The sequence below is a fragment of the Phyllostomus discolor genome, chromosome 4, assembly GCF_004126475.2.
Source record: "Phyllostomus discolor isolate MPI-MPIP mPhyDis1 chromosome 4, mPhyDis1.pri.v3, whole genome shotgun sequence".
Classification (NCBI taxonomy): domain Eukaryota; kingdom Metazoa; phylum Chordata; class Mammalia; order Chiroptera; family Phyllostomidae; genus Phyllostomus; species Phyllostomus discolor.
The window spans coordinates 90,199,182-90,211,058 of NC_040906.2; the positions used below are offsets into that span (position 1 = coordinate 90,199,182).

Sequence of the window (11,877 nt, forward strand, 5' to 3'; positions counted from 1 at the left end):
CAACCCCAGGGGGTGCCATTTACATTGTAACCCATGTGACTAGTACCCTCTGGAGGTGTGAAGTGTCTATGCAGTTTTCTGTAATAGGTGGTCCCAAAAATCCTCATCCAAAACATTTCCTCATTTGTTATTCTGTGTATACATATTGTGTGCCCAGCATGGAGCAAGGCACTAGGGCTATGCAGGTGGCCAGAAGACAGCCTGTCCTCTTCGGGCTCTTAGGAGAAAGGCCTTGGGCACACTGCAGCAAGGGCTGAAGTGCTTGACGGTGGCAATGCCCAGAACTGTGGGAGCCAGAGAGGAGTGGCTGACCTCTTCCCAGTGAGATCAGGGAGCTGGCACGTAGAGGGCGGCCTGATTCTTCTGCACTGGTTAACCCAGCCAGACTGGAGGCTGTCAGGAGGCAGCAGCTGAATCTGCAGCCTCAGTGTCTGGGATTGGGTGGCTTCTTGCTTTCCAGGGACTCTTGGAACTGTAAACCCTGGGACCAGATAGGTTTTGTGGGCTGTGGCTGCCCCCTTTCCCTTCCCCTTGCCATAGTGTAGGTTTGCAGGATCAGGGATAGAAGCACTGCTGGGCAGAGGGAGGCATGAGTACAGGGAAAGGGGCAGAGGCAGCCAAGGCACACAGGGCCAGCTCCAGGGGCTTCTGCCAAGAAGCTTAGCTGCCTCCTGTGATCCAATTCTTGGGCTTGGGGATGCATGCTTCCCCTGCTTTGCCCAGCTGATGGACCACCTTTATCAAGAAACCTCTGAGGGGGCACAGAGGGTCCTCCCCTGACCTTCAGTGGTTCCTAGGGTCACTGGAAGTCACTCTCCACTCTAACTGATACATGGGGAGGGTCATACAACTCCTTCCCAATTGTGACCGGTTTTGTCATGGGCCAGCTCCATGGAGAACTCTGACTTTTGTTAAGAGTCCCCAAGAGCTTAAAACGCTGATGTAGGCAGCCCAGGGAGCACCTCCTGGCTTCCTCCTGGGCTCTCGAAATCTGGGACTCACTGTGCACTCTAGACACGTTACTACTGACTGCACACCCTGGTTCACTTGTGTGTCACCCAACTAAACTAGGGGCTACGTGTTACTCATTTCTGTGTCTCTCCCAACTAACCTGGGCTTGGCACCAAGTGGTGTTCAATTAATGTTTGTGGCTTGAATGACTTCAACTCTGTGCTTGAGGGCAGAGCGTGCTGTGAATCCTGGCCTTTCTCCCCAAAATCTAGCTTGGGCTCTCCAGTACCCAGTGGCGATTAAATACCACAAGTTTCTAATCCTTACAGCAGCCTGGCAATATTGTCAGACCTGGCCAGGCATTTCCCTATTTGATAAACTTAATAACACAGAGGACTAATAATGCACAGATGTGTTTAAGCGATGCAAATAAACAGAAAAACACAAATGACTCATGCTCCCATGGAAGGAGGCTTCAGGGATGCTAGGTCAGTGGCTCCTGGGCCAGTGGGTTTCTGAGACGGGGTAGCAGTCATTCAGAGGACTCTGCCCAGTTTCCATCAGGTAGGGTATCCAGGGGCAGGCGGGACCCAGCTGATGGCCTTCTTGGCCTTTCCTATCTGAGCCCTGCCCCATCTACAGGCTCGTCAGTGGCCAGCACACCCAAGCCTCACACTTTTTACTGCTAAAGTCATATATTTAATCTTTTTGTCTGCAAAGAACAAATACATATTTGTTCATATACATATGGAGTCCCTTCCCTCCAACTGATGAAACTCAAGGTCCATCAGAAAGGCCATTATCTCCTCTGTGAGGCAAGATTAATTCCCTCTCCCTGGGTCCCCTTTCCCTTAGAGGTCCAAGGGGTGGATGGTGGTGGGGTTCCTGCCCCCATAATCTCCATCACTCCTTCCCATGTGCTAAGGTTAATATTAAAAGTAATACCTTTTGCCTTGGCTGGCATGGCTTAGTGGATTGACCGCTGACCTCTGAACCAAAGGGTCGCCTGCTTGATTCCCCGTCATTGCATGTGCCCGGGTTGCAGGCCAGGTCAGGTCCCCAGTAGGGGGTGTGCAGAAGGAAACCACACACTAATTAATGTTTCTCTCCCTCCTTAAAAAGAGGAGGGAGAGAAACATCCCTTCACCACCCCTATCTAAAATAAATAAATAAAATCTTTTAAAAAACTAAACTAAAATAAAATTGTATTTTGATACAATAATTCACAATTCCTAGTCAGGTAAAATGACTAATAGCTTCTGTAAAATCTTTCCCATGTTATGGATCTGAAATAAGCAATCTAAGTAAAAAGTGGACCATCTGCTACCCAAACAGAAGCCACTTTCAGGGAAATCTCCTTGTTCCCTCTTCTCTGTAGAAACTCCGGGCTTCCCCGGGAGCTATGAAAGTCCACCTTCCCCTACAAAGAAAGAGGCAGCAGCCAGCCTCACCCCAGCACCCAGCAAGTGCCTGGCATGAGGCACTTCTGCAGCAACCAGGAGTCACACGAGGAGAAGTCACTGTGAGGTGAGGACAGGCTCACAATGAAGAAATTCTGACTGTGGACTTACACTCAGGGTTTAATGTTTAAACTATCCTTACTTCTGTTGTGCAGATGAGAGAACTAAGGCCCAGTTAGGACTTCTCTAAGGTCCCATCCAGTCCCTGCATTCCTGCTGCCTCCAGGGTGCTGAAGGCGGGAGGCTCATTGTCATGGGCATGAGAAATAACCGGTCAGTTCAGTTTATTCATTAGATTCCCACATGTGAGTGATAGCATATGGTATTTGTCTTTTTCTGGCTGGCTTATTTCACTTAGCACAATGTTCTCTGGTCCATCCATGTTGTCTCAAAGGGTAAAATTTTCTTTTTTTTAATGACTGAATAGTATGCCATTATGTATATGTATCATAGTTGTTTTACCCACTCATCTACTGATGGACACTTGGGCTGCTTCCAGATGTTGGCAATTGTAAACAACACTGCAGTGAACATAGGGGTGCTTATGTTCTTTTCAATTAGTGTTTTGGGTTTCTTCAGATAAATTCCCAGAAGTGGAATCACTGGGTCATAAGGCAGCTTCATTTTTAATTATTTGAGGTATCTCCATACTGCTTTCTATAGTGGCTGCACCAGTCTGCATTCCCCCAACATGAGACAGACTCATAGTCAGAGAGCAGGCTGACAGCTCTTGGGGGTAGTAGTTAGGGTGTGGAGGGATAGAGCAAAAAGGAAAAAGGACTCATGGACATGAACCACAGTGTGGTGATTACAGGGGGGGTGGGGGAAGGGGGACAGGGTATAAAGGAGTTAAATGGTAATGAAAAAAATATAATTAAAAAATACTAACTGAAGAAAAGAAACAGCTGGTCACCTGGTCCACATGGGGCTCTAGGGTGGTCTGCTCCCTTCCTCTTACTATCCCTTACCTTGCTGAGTTGCCCGAACCCATACTGTCTAACCTCTCATTCTCAAACTGTTTCTGCAAATCCAGGGCCACCCTCTAACCTAGATTCCAAACCATGCAGGATGAGCCCCAGGCCCTCCCTCCCTCTTGGGCTGAGGGGTTCAGGAGGCCAGAAGGAGGCTCCATCTGAGGCCTCCTTCCCACTGCTGTCTGCACAGCTGACCTAAGGGGAGAGAGAATAAAGAATGCCAGTCTCAAATCAGGCTTAAAAGCTGGGTTATAGCCACACACATCTTAATTGGTGCATTTCTATTTCTCTGTGGGAATGTTCCCTTTCTGATGGACTCTCACATTTACTGTTATATTTCTTGTATCTCTGCCTGGAATTGTTATTTAGACATCATAAAGCAAAATCATTATATTTTGAAAGGGAAGACTGAGAAGTTTCTTCAAAAGAGAATACAAAAAGGTGGGGCACACACAGACACAAGCCAATCCACACACAATGCACATGTGTGCAAATTGGTCTGGATGGAAAAGAGAAGTTTATTACCACAACGCTTCTCAAAAAAGAAGTGAATGAATAATTTATAGGGCTTTTTACAAACATCTAGATTTTCTAGTCATTCCAGAAAAATCCGGTTCGATTACTTACAGCAGCAGTTCTGTGATAAACCACCCAAGAAATGGTTACCAATAAATAAAATTTACAATTCCCAGTGGGCCTGCCCTCCAGAGAAATGCATCATAAACATTAACATTTTTTGCCTTAAAACATCAGACCCCACAACACTGTGACTCTAACTAACTCAAGGCACTGTGTGTGGTAAATCCTTGAGCCGTTTACTTTGAAAAGGCTCCGGACTTAATGTTTAAATGATAATATTTCCTGTTTTATTTTGGCAAGAACTTCATTACATTGTGCTCTTTGCTGCCAGTCCCAAAATAGCCTCACCCAAATTGAGGCTGTGCAGCTCTGGCCCTTGGGACCCTGAGATGACAGGGTAGAGTGACCAGGCCAGGGAGCTGCTGGGGCTGTTGGGAGGCAACTGCACATGCCCATCTGGGGTCAGTGTCCTAACCAGATTTACCAATAACAGACTGGCACAACATCTAGCTGACAAAGGGGTCTGAGGTACTAGTCCTTGACAGCTCCACTGTGACTTGGGTCACCCTTCTTGCCTGGGTCTCCCTCCAACCTGTGGGCAACCTGACTTCTGTTTTGAAGGCGGGACTCCAGCTGACCCTCAGAAGGCAAGGGACCTCCTGGGGGCTTGGACAACAGGGTGGCTGCCCCCTCACCCTGCACTCTGGCTCTTGGCAACACGACTGGCTGGGGAGTGGTAACTGATGATCAATTGCAGAGCATATGTGAGAGAGCAATTCGGGCTTGATACACCTATTTGGGGAAGAAACCTCAGCAGTGATAAGTAATGGCTCAGACTCAAGTCTGTTTTCTACAGGAACTAGGGTAGAACAACAAGCGGAACCCATGATGTATAAAATGAATAAATGTCATTCAGGGCAGGGCAGACTGCTTCACTATGGTGTGTGTGTGTGTGTGAGAGAGAGAGAGAGAGAGAGAGACTGAGAGAGAAGGAGAGAGGAGATATGTTCGCACTTTGTAATACAAAACCAAACATAATGACTTCAGAAAGTGCAGGGGTAATTTATTGCAATCACTATTAAGTGATAATTCTCTCCGCATTTTGTGCCAACAAAGGCTTCCTGGTTGTCTTTACTTGCTTGTCAATGCCCATCGTGGGGAGAAAGACAGAAGGACCCACAGACAGAAGATAGCACTGTCACAGGGCAAAGCATGATGGGTGTGTGCCTGCCTGCTGCTGAGGGCTTTCAAAGTTGCCTGGAGGCCATGCCGACAGCACAGAGGGAGGCCAGAGGTTTGGAGGCTTCTCTATCATTAGAGTAAATTATGCCACGTTCAGTCTTAGGACAAGTATATTCGATTTTCTACTTGTTTGAAAACTGGTGATCTTGGGAAATGGTAGCTCTGAATAACCCTGGGCATTTGATAACCAGAATATATACCACAGGCTCCAGGCGGGTTTACTCTGTTATTACAAGGGAACAGGGCCTGCACAATTCTCTGACACTGGCCCCTGTGTCTTGTCTGCTAGACACAAAGCTCTTGTGAGCAGAGGCATTCTTGACTCTCGCAGAGTCCAATACCGTCCAGCATGCACAGACTGACTCCTGCTTAGCTCATTTTCCACTCCCTTTCCTTCCAGTCCCTGCTGCTCCCCACCTCTGCCAACCCTGTTACTTCTGCCTGAAGTCTGGACATCCTCTTGGCCATCCAAATCCCCCTTCCTGAAGAGCCAGCCTCAGTGCCCTTGGGCACTTAGGCACTTCCCAGCCCTCACAGCCCCACAACCAGCTCTCCCTGGTCTGAATTCAGAAACAGCTGTGTTCATTGGTGGATCTAGTTAGACAGACTTGGGAATGAATTCAGGGTCAGCCATGTACCAGCCCTGTGACCTTGGGCAGGTTACTTGCCTTCTCTGCTGTGATGAGTAAGCAAAATACTGAACTTGAAAGCCCTCAAATACCCACCTTAGAACTGCTCTTGTTTACACATTTCCTATGCTCTGCTCTGAGACTGGGCTCTTCTTTGCTGCCAGGTCACCTTTTGTATTGTCATACAGCCTCCCAGTTAGACCTGCATGCCCCACACACCTGTGTATCTATCTGCACAGTCCTGCAGAGTGTGCTCTGTTCATTGGGAGTTTGGTCAATGCCTGTTGGGCCAACGGCTCAGGCAGTGAACAGTGGATCACCTTCTGTTCCTGCTGAAGCTTCTAGGTGGCCTGATCTCCTTGGAGAAACTGCCCTGTCAGGAAACCATACTTCCTTCTGACAGCAAACCATACTTCCTTCTGACAGCAAACCATACTTCCTTCTGACAGCAAACCTTCCAGGCGTAAGGGAACAAGACTTCCAAGAGCTTCTGCAGTTCCTGGAGTTGTCAAGCTGTGTTTCCCTGTATATTGGAGTTCTCTCTGAGCCTTTAGTTATGCCCTGAGCTCCCTGCAATCCTGGAAACTGCTTCCCCTACCACAAACAGCCGTGCCAAATCAGAATGTTCAAGAAGAGTTGTAGAAAGGCTATGAGAGGACAAAATGCAGCCATGCCAGAGCTCACCAGAGCAGAACATTGCCACGTCTACAACCTCTGACCCTCCAATCCAGGAAGGCCAGAGGGTGGGTCTTTCCCAATGGAAGCACCCTGGTGCCCATCATAATCCTCCATTGCCTATGCCCAGCACTATCCTGTTTCCTTCTCTTCTAGTTCTGACTGCCACCATATTCTTGGGCAGCCTGGGGCCAGCTCCACAGACCAGCCACAAACAGCATGGTCTCACTTCCTGCACCACTCAGCCCCACACCCAGGCTGTGGTGGATTTGCTGCAAGTGGTGACTGACCCCCACACCCCTACCCCACTGTGTCCAATGCACTACTACTAACTCATGTGCAGGGCTGGTGGTCATCCAGAAAGTCTCAGCACAGGCCCCTTGGACCTCAAAAGGCCCACTCTGATGATGGTTGCACCACAAATGTGGACACTATAGTTAATAGGCAGGGTCATTCCATCACAGATGCCAGTGCACTGGCTTTGGAAAACCTGCTTCCTGCACATAAACTGAGCCTGCCCACCCCACCATGGAAAGCTTAGCAGGCCCCTTCACCAGTCCTGACATCACATTTACCTGTGACTGATTTTGTAATCTTGGGGCTATTATTCTTTTACAGTTTAATCTCCTCAGCTGATAGCTCCAGAAGGCTTAACAATGTGCTGTTTGCTTAGATCCCACCTAGCTCTCAAGAACCGGAAGAGGGAGACAAGAATAAGTTACTGTGTGATTGATTGCAGGACAATTAGTGCTCACCTGTTGCATGTTCTGCCAGGTGTCAATGTGATTTATGAGGACCGCCTGGGAAAAGTTGAGCTTCAGGTAATTCCCCAGGGACAGTGTTCCACCCCTGAGGAGGAGGGACATGTGTCCCTGGGCTGAAGTGACAATTCAGGAGTTCATGGTCCCACATAAATTAGTGGTCACCAATCAAGCCCTGACAGCAGGTACAGTGGTCAATCCCTCCAGCTCAGCAGGGAGCTGTCTCTGGTTTTAAATCCTGGCTCCCATCAGCTGCGGGACCTCACTGATGCCTGATTCCCTCACTTACATTCAGAAATAAGTGTACGGTATGAGTTTTGTGCAGGGTTATAAATGACAATCAACACTCATCCTGCCAGAAGTGAGACTCAGCCAGGTCTTGAATGCCTGTCACCAAATTGGTGCTCAGTAAATGTTTGTTGAATGAATAAATGAGGCAGAATTTGGAAAAGCATATATAGTTAGAACTTAGAAGCCACAAGTTTGGGGTTGAAAGAATGGATTAGAGTTTCACGTATTCTCAGAAAAGTTAAATGGTTCAGAGAACATTATCTACATCTTAAGAGTCAGAAGGTTCAAATGTGGTCATATATAACTTGCTTGGCCTAGGGCCTGGCACATGGGAAGCTGACTGTTCAGTGATGATGATGATAATCACTTCAGGTATGATGGAAGTGATGCCCAAGGCACACTGAGGATATGAAGGGCTGACATACAGAGGCCTGAGATTGGTAGGAAGTCAGGCCAAATAGGTAGGTAGGTGGGCCTGGTTGTAGGAGGAAGTACAACTTCTATAGCCAAACCTCTGAAAACCACTTACAGTGACCCTCCCTCCCTTCAAGTTCTGTACTCTCCACAGCTTCCTGAAACAGGACGGGGTTGTCAAGAACAGGGCAAGTGAGAAAAAGAGGCACTCACTCCTCCAGCCCCCAGGAGGGAGGAAAAGAGCCAGCCTGGCCTTAGGTTTTAAAAGCTGCCTTAAACTGGCAAGTTTCTTTGTTTTAAATTAAAAGACCCATTCCTGGTCCAGATGCTAGAAAGTAATTTCATGGAGTGTTTAACTTACACAGCTCCAACTAACTGCCCAGCCCAGGAAAACCTCGCTTGGTGGGGAGGGCAGGAAAGGTGATTCCAGCCTCAGGTGGAGTCCAGAGAGCCTGGGTATCACTGAACAGCCTGCTTCCCCCTACCCCAGCCTACCTGAACATCACCCCTGCCTGCTGAAGCTTTATGAAGCAGGAGGCACAGACCTGTCCCACTGTGGGAGTCATAGGCCAGGATACTTAGCAGGGAGTCCTGAGGCTGGGCCTGAGGCCACTCTCTGGGCCTTAGTTACCTTCTCTAGTGAACTGAGGGGTTCAGGCTAGGAGAGCAATGAGCCTGGAAGGTCCCTAGCTGATTAACACTCAAACCACAGGGGAAGGGGGAGGAATCTGATATCTATTGCACTCCTAAAAGCACTGCCCTTCAAACAATTAATCACCCAGGCAGGCATTATTGTCCCCCCGTTTATAGGAATATCAGATGCAAAGCTCTTAGCAAGATTTTACAGATGAAGAAACAAGGTCAGAGAACTGAGGACTGTGCCAAGGTCATCACATGGCAAAGAGCTGCAAGGATTCAGACTTGGGTCCATCTGATGCCAAAGCCAGGTACCCTTCCCTACAATCAGTTCAGCCAGTTCATGCCTCTATCACTGAGTTGTGCAGCTATGGACTTTGGTCATTCACTTTCACTTTTACCTGAAGCCCTGCTGAACACTGATAAGTCTAAGGAGGGAAGAGCAATGGGGCAATGGAAAGGAAATGTGAACAAGAGAAGAATTCACCTGTTTGGCACTTCCAGGCTGGACATGTAGTCCCAGTATGACCAGGCCAGGCCCTCGAGAGCTCAGCAGGCTTGGGCTGCCTATCTGACCCCCTAACTCCCTGATGGCTTTGAGGCCAGTGTCATCCCATGCAAACTCCAGGAGTTCCTCACACATTGCCTGGCTGAGGCCACTTATCCATTCAAGGCCTCCTTCAGGAAACTTTCTCTACCCCAGTGATAATGTCCCCTGCCCCACCAAATCCACTCATCTATCAGATAACAATTAAGGACGTGCTCCATGCTGGCCCCTCTGTAAGCCACTGGAGATAGAGAAGAGTAAAACAGGTCCCAGCTGCCTAGGTGCTCCTGGCTGGATGTGGGGACGCTACAGACTCAGATTCCATCAGCTGTGGGTTGGACGTAGGCATCCATAGTTCTAACAAACCACAAAGGTGACTGAAGGGGCATACCCAAGTGAGACCCTTTGGTTTTGTGAATAATCTGGCCTCCAGCACTTTCATTCTTGGGCTGCCACAGTCCTGAGAACATGCCTCCTTTCCAGTGGTAGGCTCTTCTGGGCTGTATACAAATCCTCTTCTACATCTTGCTACCTGTGTACCTTCACAAAATGCCAATGCTCTCTGAAGTTCTTTCCCTATCTTTAACTAGATAATAATGGTGCCTTCCTGTCCTGAGAATTAACTGGAATACCGTGTGCAAAGCAAGCTGCCAGGCACAGATAAATGAATAATAAATGTCTGCTCTTATTACATCATCACTGCACTGATGGACCCCCAGAATTCCCTGGGGGTATTCTGAGAACCTCCACTTCTGGAGCGCCTATTTCTGACACCTAGGAGGCCTCTCCATGCCCTCTGTCAGGACTCCAGCAGTATCTGCCTTCATTTTCTGCATGGATCCCGCCTCTTAGTCCCTGAACAACATACAGGGATGGGTAAATAGGTTTACGGTTGCGAGCATGCAAAACAGTGTATTCTTGGATTTTTATTAATTATTGTATTACTTGTACTTTTGTATTATTTATTATTGTATTATTTGTATTGCGACTGTAAGCCTACTTTTGCCCACCCCTATATTAGCTTAGCATACCCTTCCCTTCATTTTCTCCAGAGTGACCAAAGTTTCACCTATACGTCTTCGGGCACCCTATCCCAAATTTCAGAGAAATGAGCGGGAGAAGTAAGTTTGCCAGGCAAGAGCTTCTTGGGCAGAGGCCGACACTGCTCAGTCCAGCCTCTCCCGACCAAGGAGACGCAGTCCACTGCTCCCAGCCGAGCTGCGGCAACACCAGCCAGTCAACACCGCGGGTGCACGTAAAGGGCGCCCGGGCTGCACCTAGGGGTCCTGAAGCCGGCTCCCCCTAGTTCCGCGCCAAGCGCAGGGAGCACAGGACCCTGCCCGTCCCGGCGGCGCACGCGGCTGGCCTCTGTGAAGCGAGAAGGACGAGTGGAATGGGGACCCGGGACCTGACTCTCCGCCTCGGGGCACACGTGGCTGGTCCCAGCGGCCACGGTCGCCTGCAGACTTGTGGCCTCCGCGTGGCGATAGCGCAGGGGGGCAATGGGGCAGTGCCAGGTCTCGGGGTCCCGGGATCCCGGGACAGGGCGCAGCCACAGCCCAGCCGCGGTACGGGAAACGGGTCACTCACCTCTCAATCCCGCCGCTCCGAGAAACCACGGAGGCTGAAGGTTCGATCGAAGGAGGCTGACGGCCCGCCCCAAGGCTCCGCCCCCGCCCCTCGCGCCCCGCCTGCCTGCTGGGGGTCCGCCCCCTGAGGGGGAGGTGACTGGCGGTCAGCCCGCCAGCGGCGTCTGGTGAGACTCCCCCACCTACCCCAGGGCCGAAATCCGGGAGCTGCAGGGTCCTTGTCTCCGCAGGGCTCTGCAGCTGGGGCGGCAGAGGAGGGGAGCAAAGACCCTCCTCCCCTAGCCCAGTATTCGGAGTCAGTCCCGTAGATTCTGGATTTGCGCCCATCCCCTCTCCCGACCCTACTCGCGTTGAAGTGAGCGCAACTCCTGTTAACCAGGACAAAAAAGGGCGTGGAGGCCAGAATGACTTCTGAGACCCGCTCCCTTACTCAGAGGGACACCGCAAGTCCACGTCTATTTCACAAGCCACTTTAAATGGCAGGCACAGATGGTAAGAGGCCAACGTGCCAGATTGGATCTGGCTTCCTTCTTTTCTGCAATGGAAGCAGGCAGCAAAAGCCCCTTAAAGCTGCATTCAGGCCTGTGTGGTCCTGTCACATCTCTGTCCCTTGTCCACCCTTAGGGCTGACCTTTGATCCTTCCCAATAGTCCTAAGGTTTCAAGATCCTTGGGCTTCCAGGAGCTGCTGGGGACTCTGAAGCTTGACTCTGGGTCTTGACCTCCTGGACTCCAAACCACCACTCTACATCTGGGAAAGACTGCCTCTAGCAGGACTGACCTCATAGGACCTCATAGGACTGACCTCTAGCCCTCTTGTTCCTCATGCTGATGGCATCACAGCACAGCAGTAGGGGGAGAGTACCTTTTGGGTAGCTTCCCAGAGGTATGTACCTTCATCTGAAGCCCTGTCTCACCCAAGACTTCACACCAGGGTGGTACTGACAGTTATTCCTCTCTTTATGGGGGAGGACATGGGGGCTCTTGATGGCTAAGTCAGGCACCAAGGTTGCTTCTCTTCTGGGAGGCTAACTAGGGGTTATCTGACCCTGGGCTCTTCCTGAAATATTGCTGGAGGGCGTATTCCACCAGCCCATGTTAAAGATCTTCAAATTACACCAGGAAGCCAA

General features: G+C 49.8%; 1 protein-coding gene across 1 annotated transcript in view; it reads right to left on the reverse strand.

The window, feature by feature from the left end:
* The window catches only part of STEAP3 (STEAP3 metalloreductase), a 50,773-nt gene extending 39,969 nt beyond the window's left edge, over window positions 1-10,804 (reverse strand). The window contains exon 1 of the mRNA XM_028533483.2: window positions 10,750-10,804. The gene's annotated coding sequence lies outside the window, so the exon portion shown is untranslated. The remainder of the gene's footprint in view (window positions 1-10,749) is intronic.
* Between the last annotated feature and the right edge of the window lie 1,073 nt (window positions 10,805-11,877).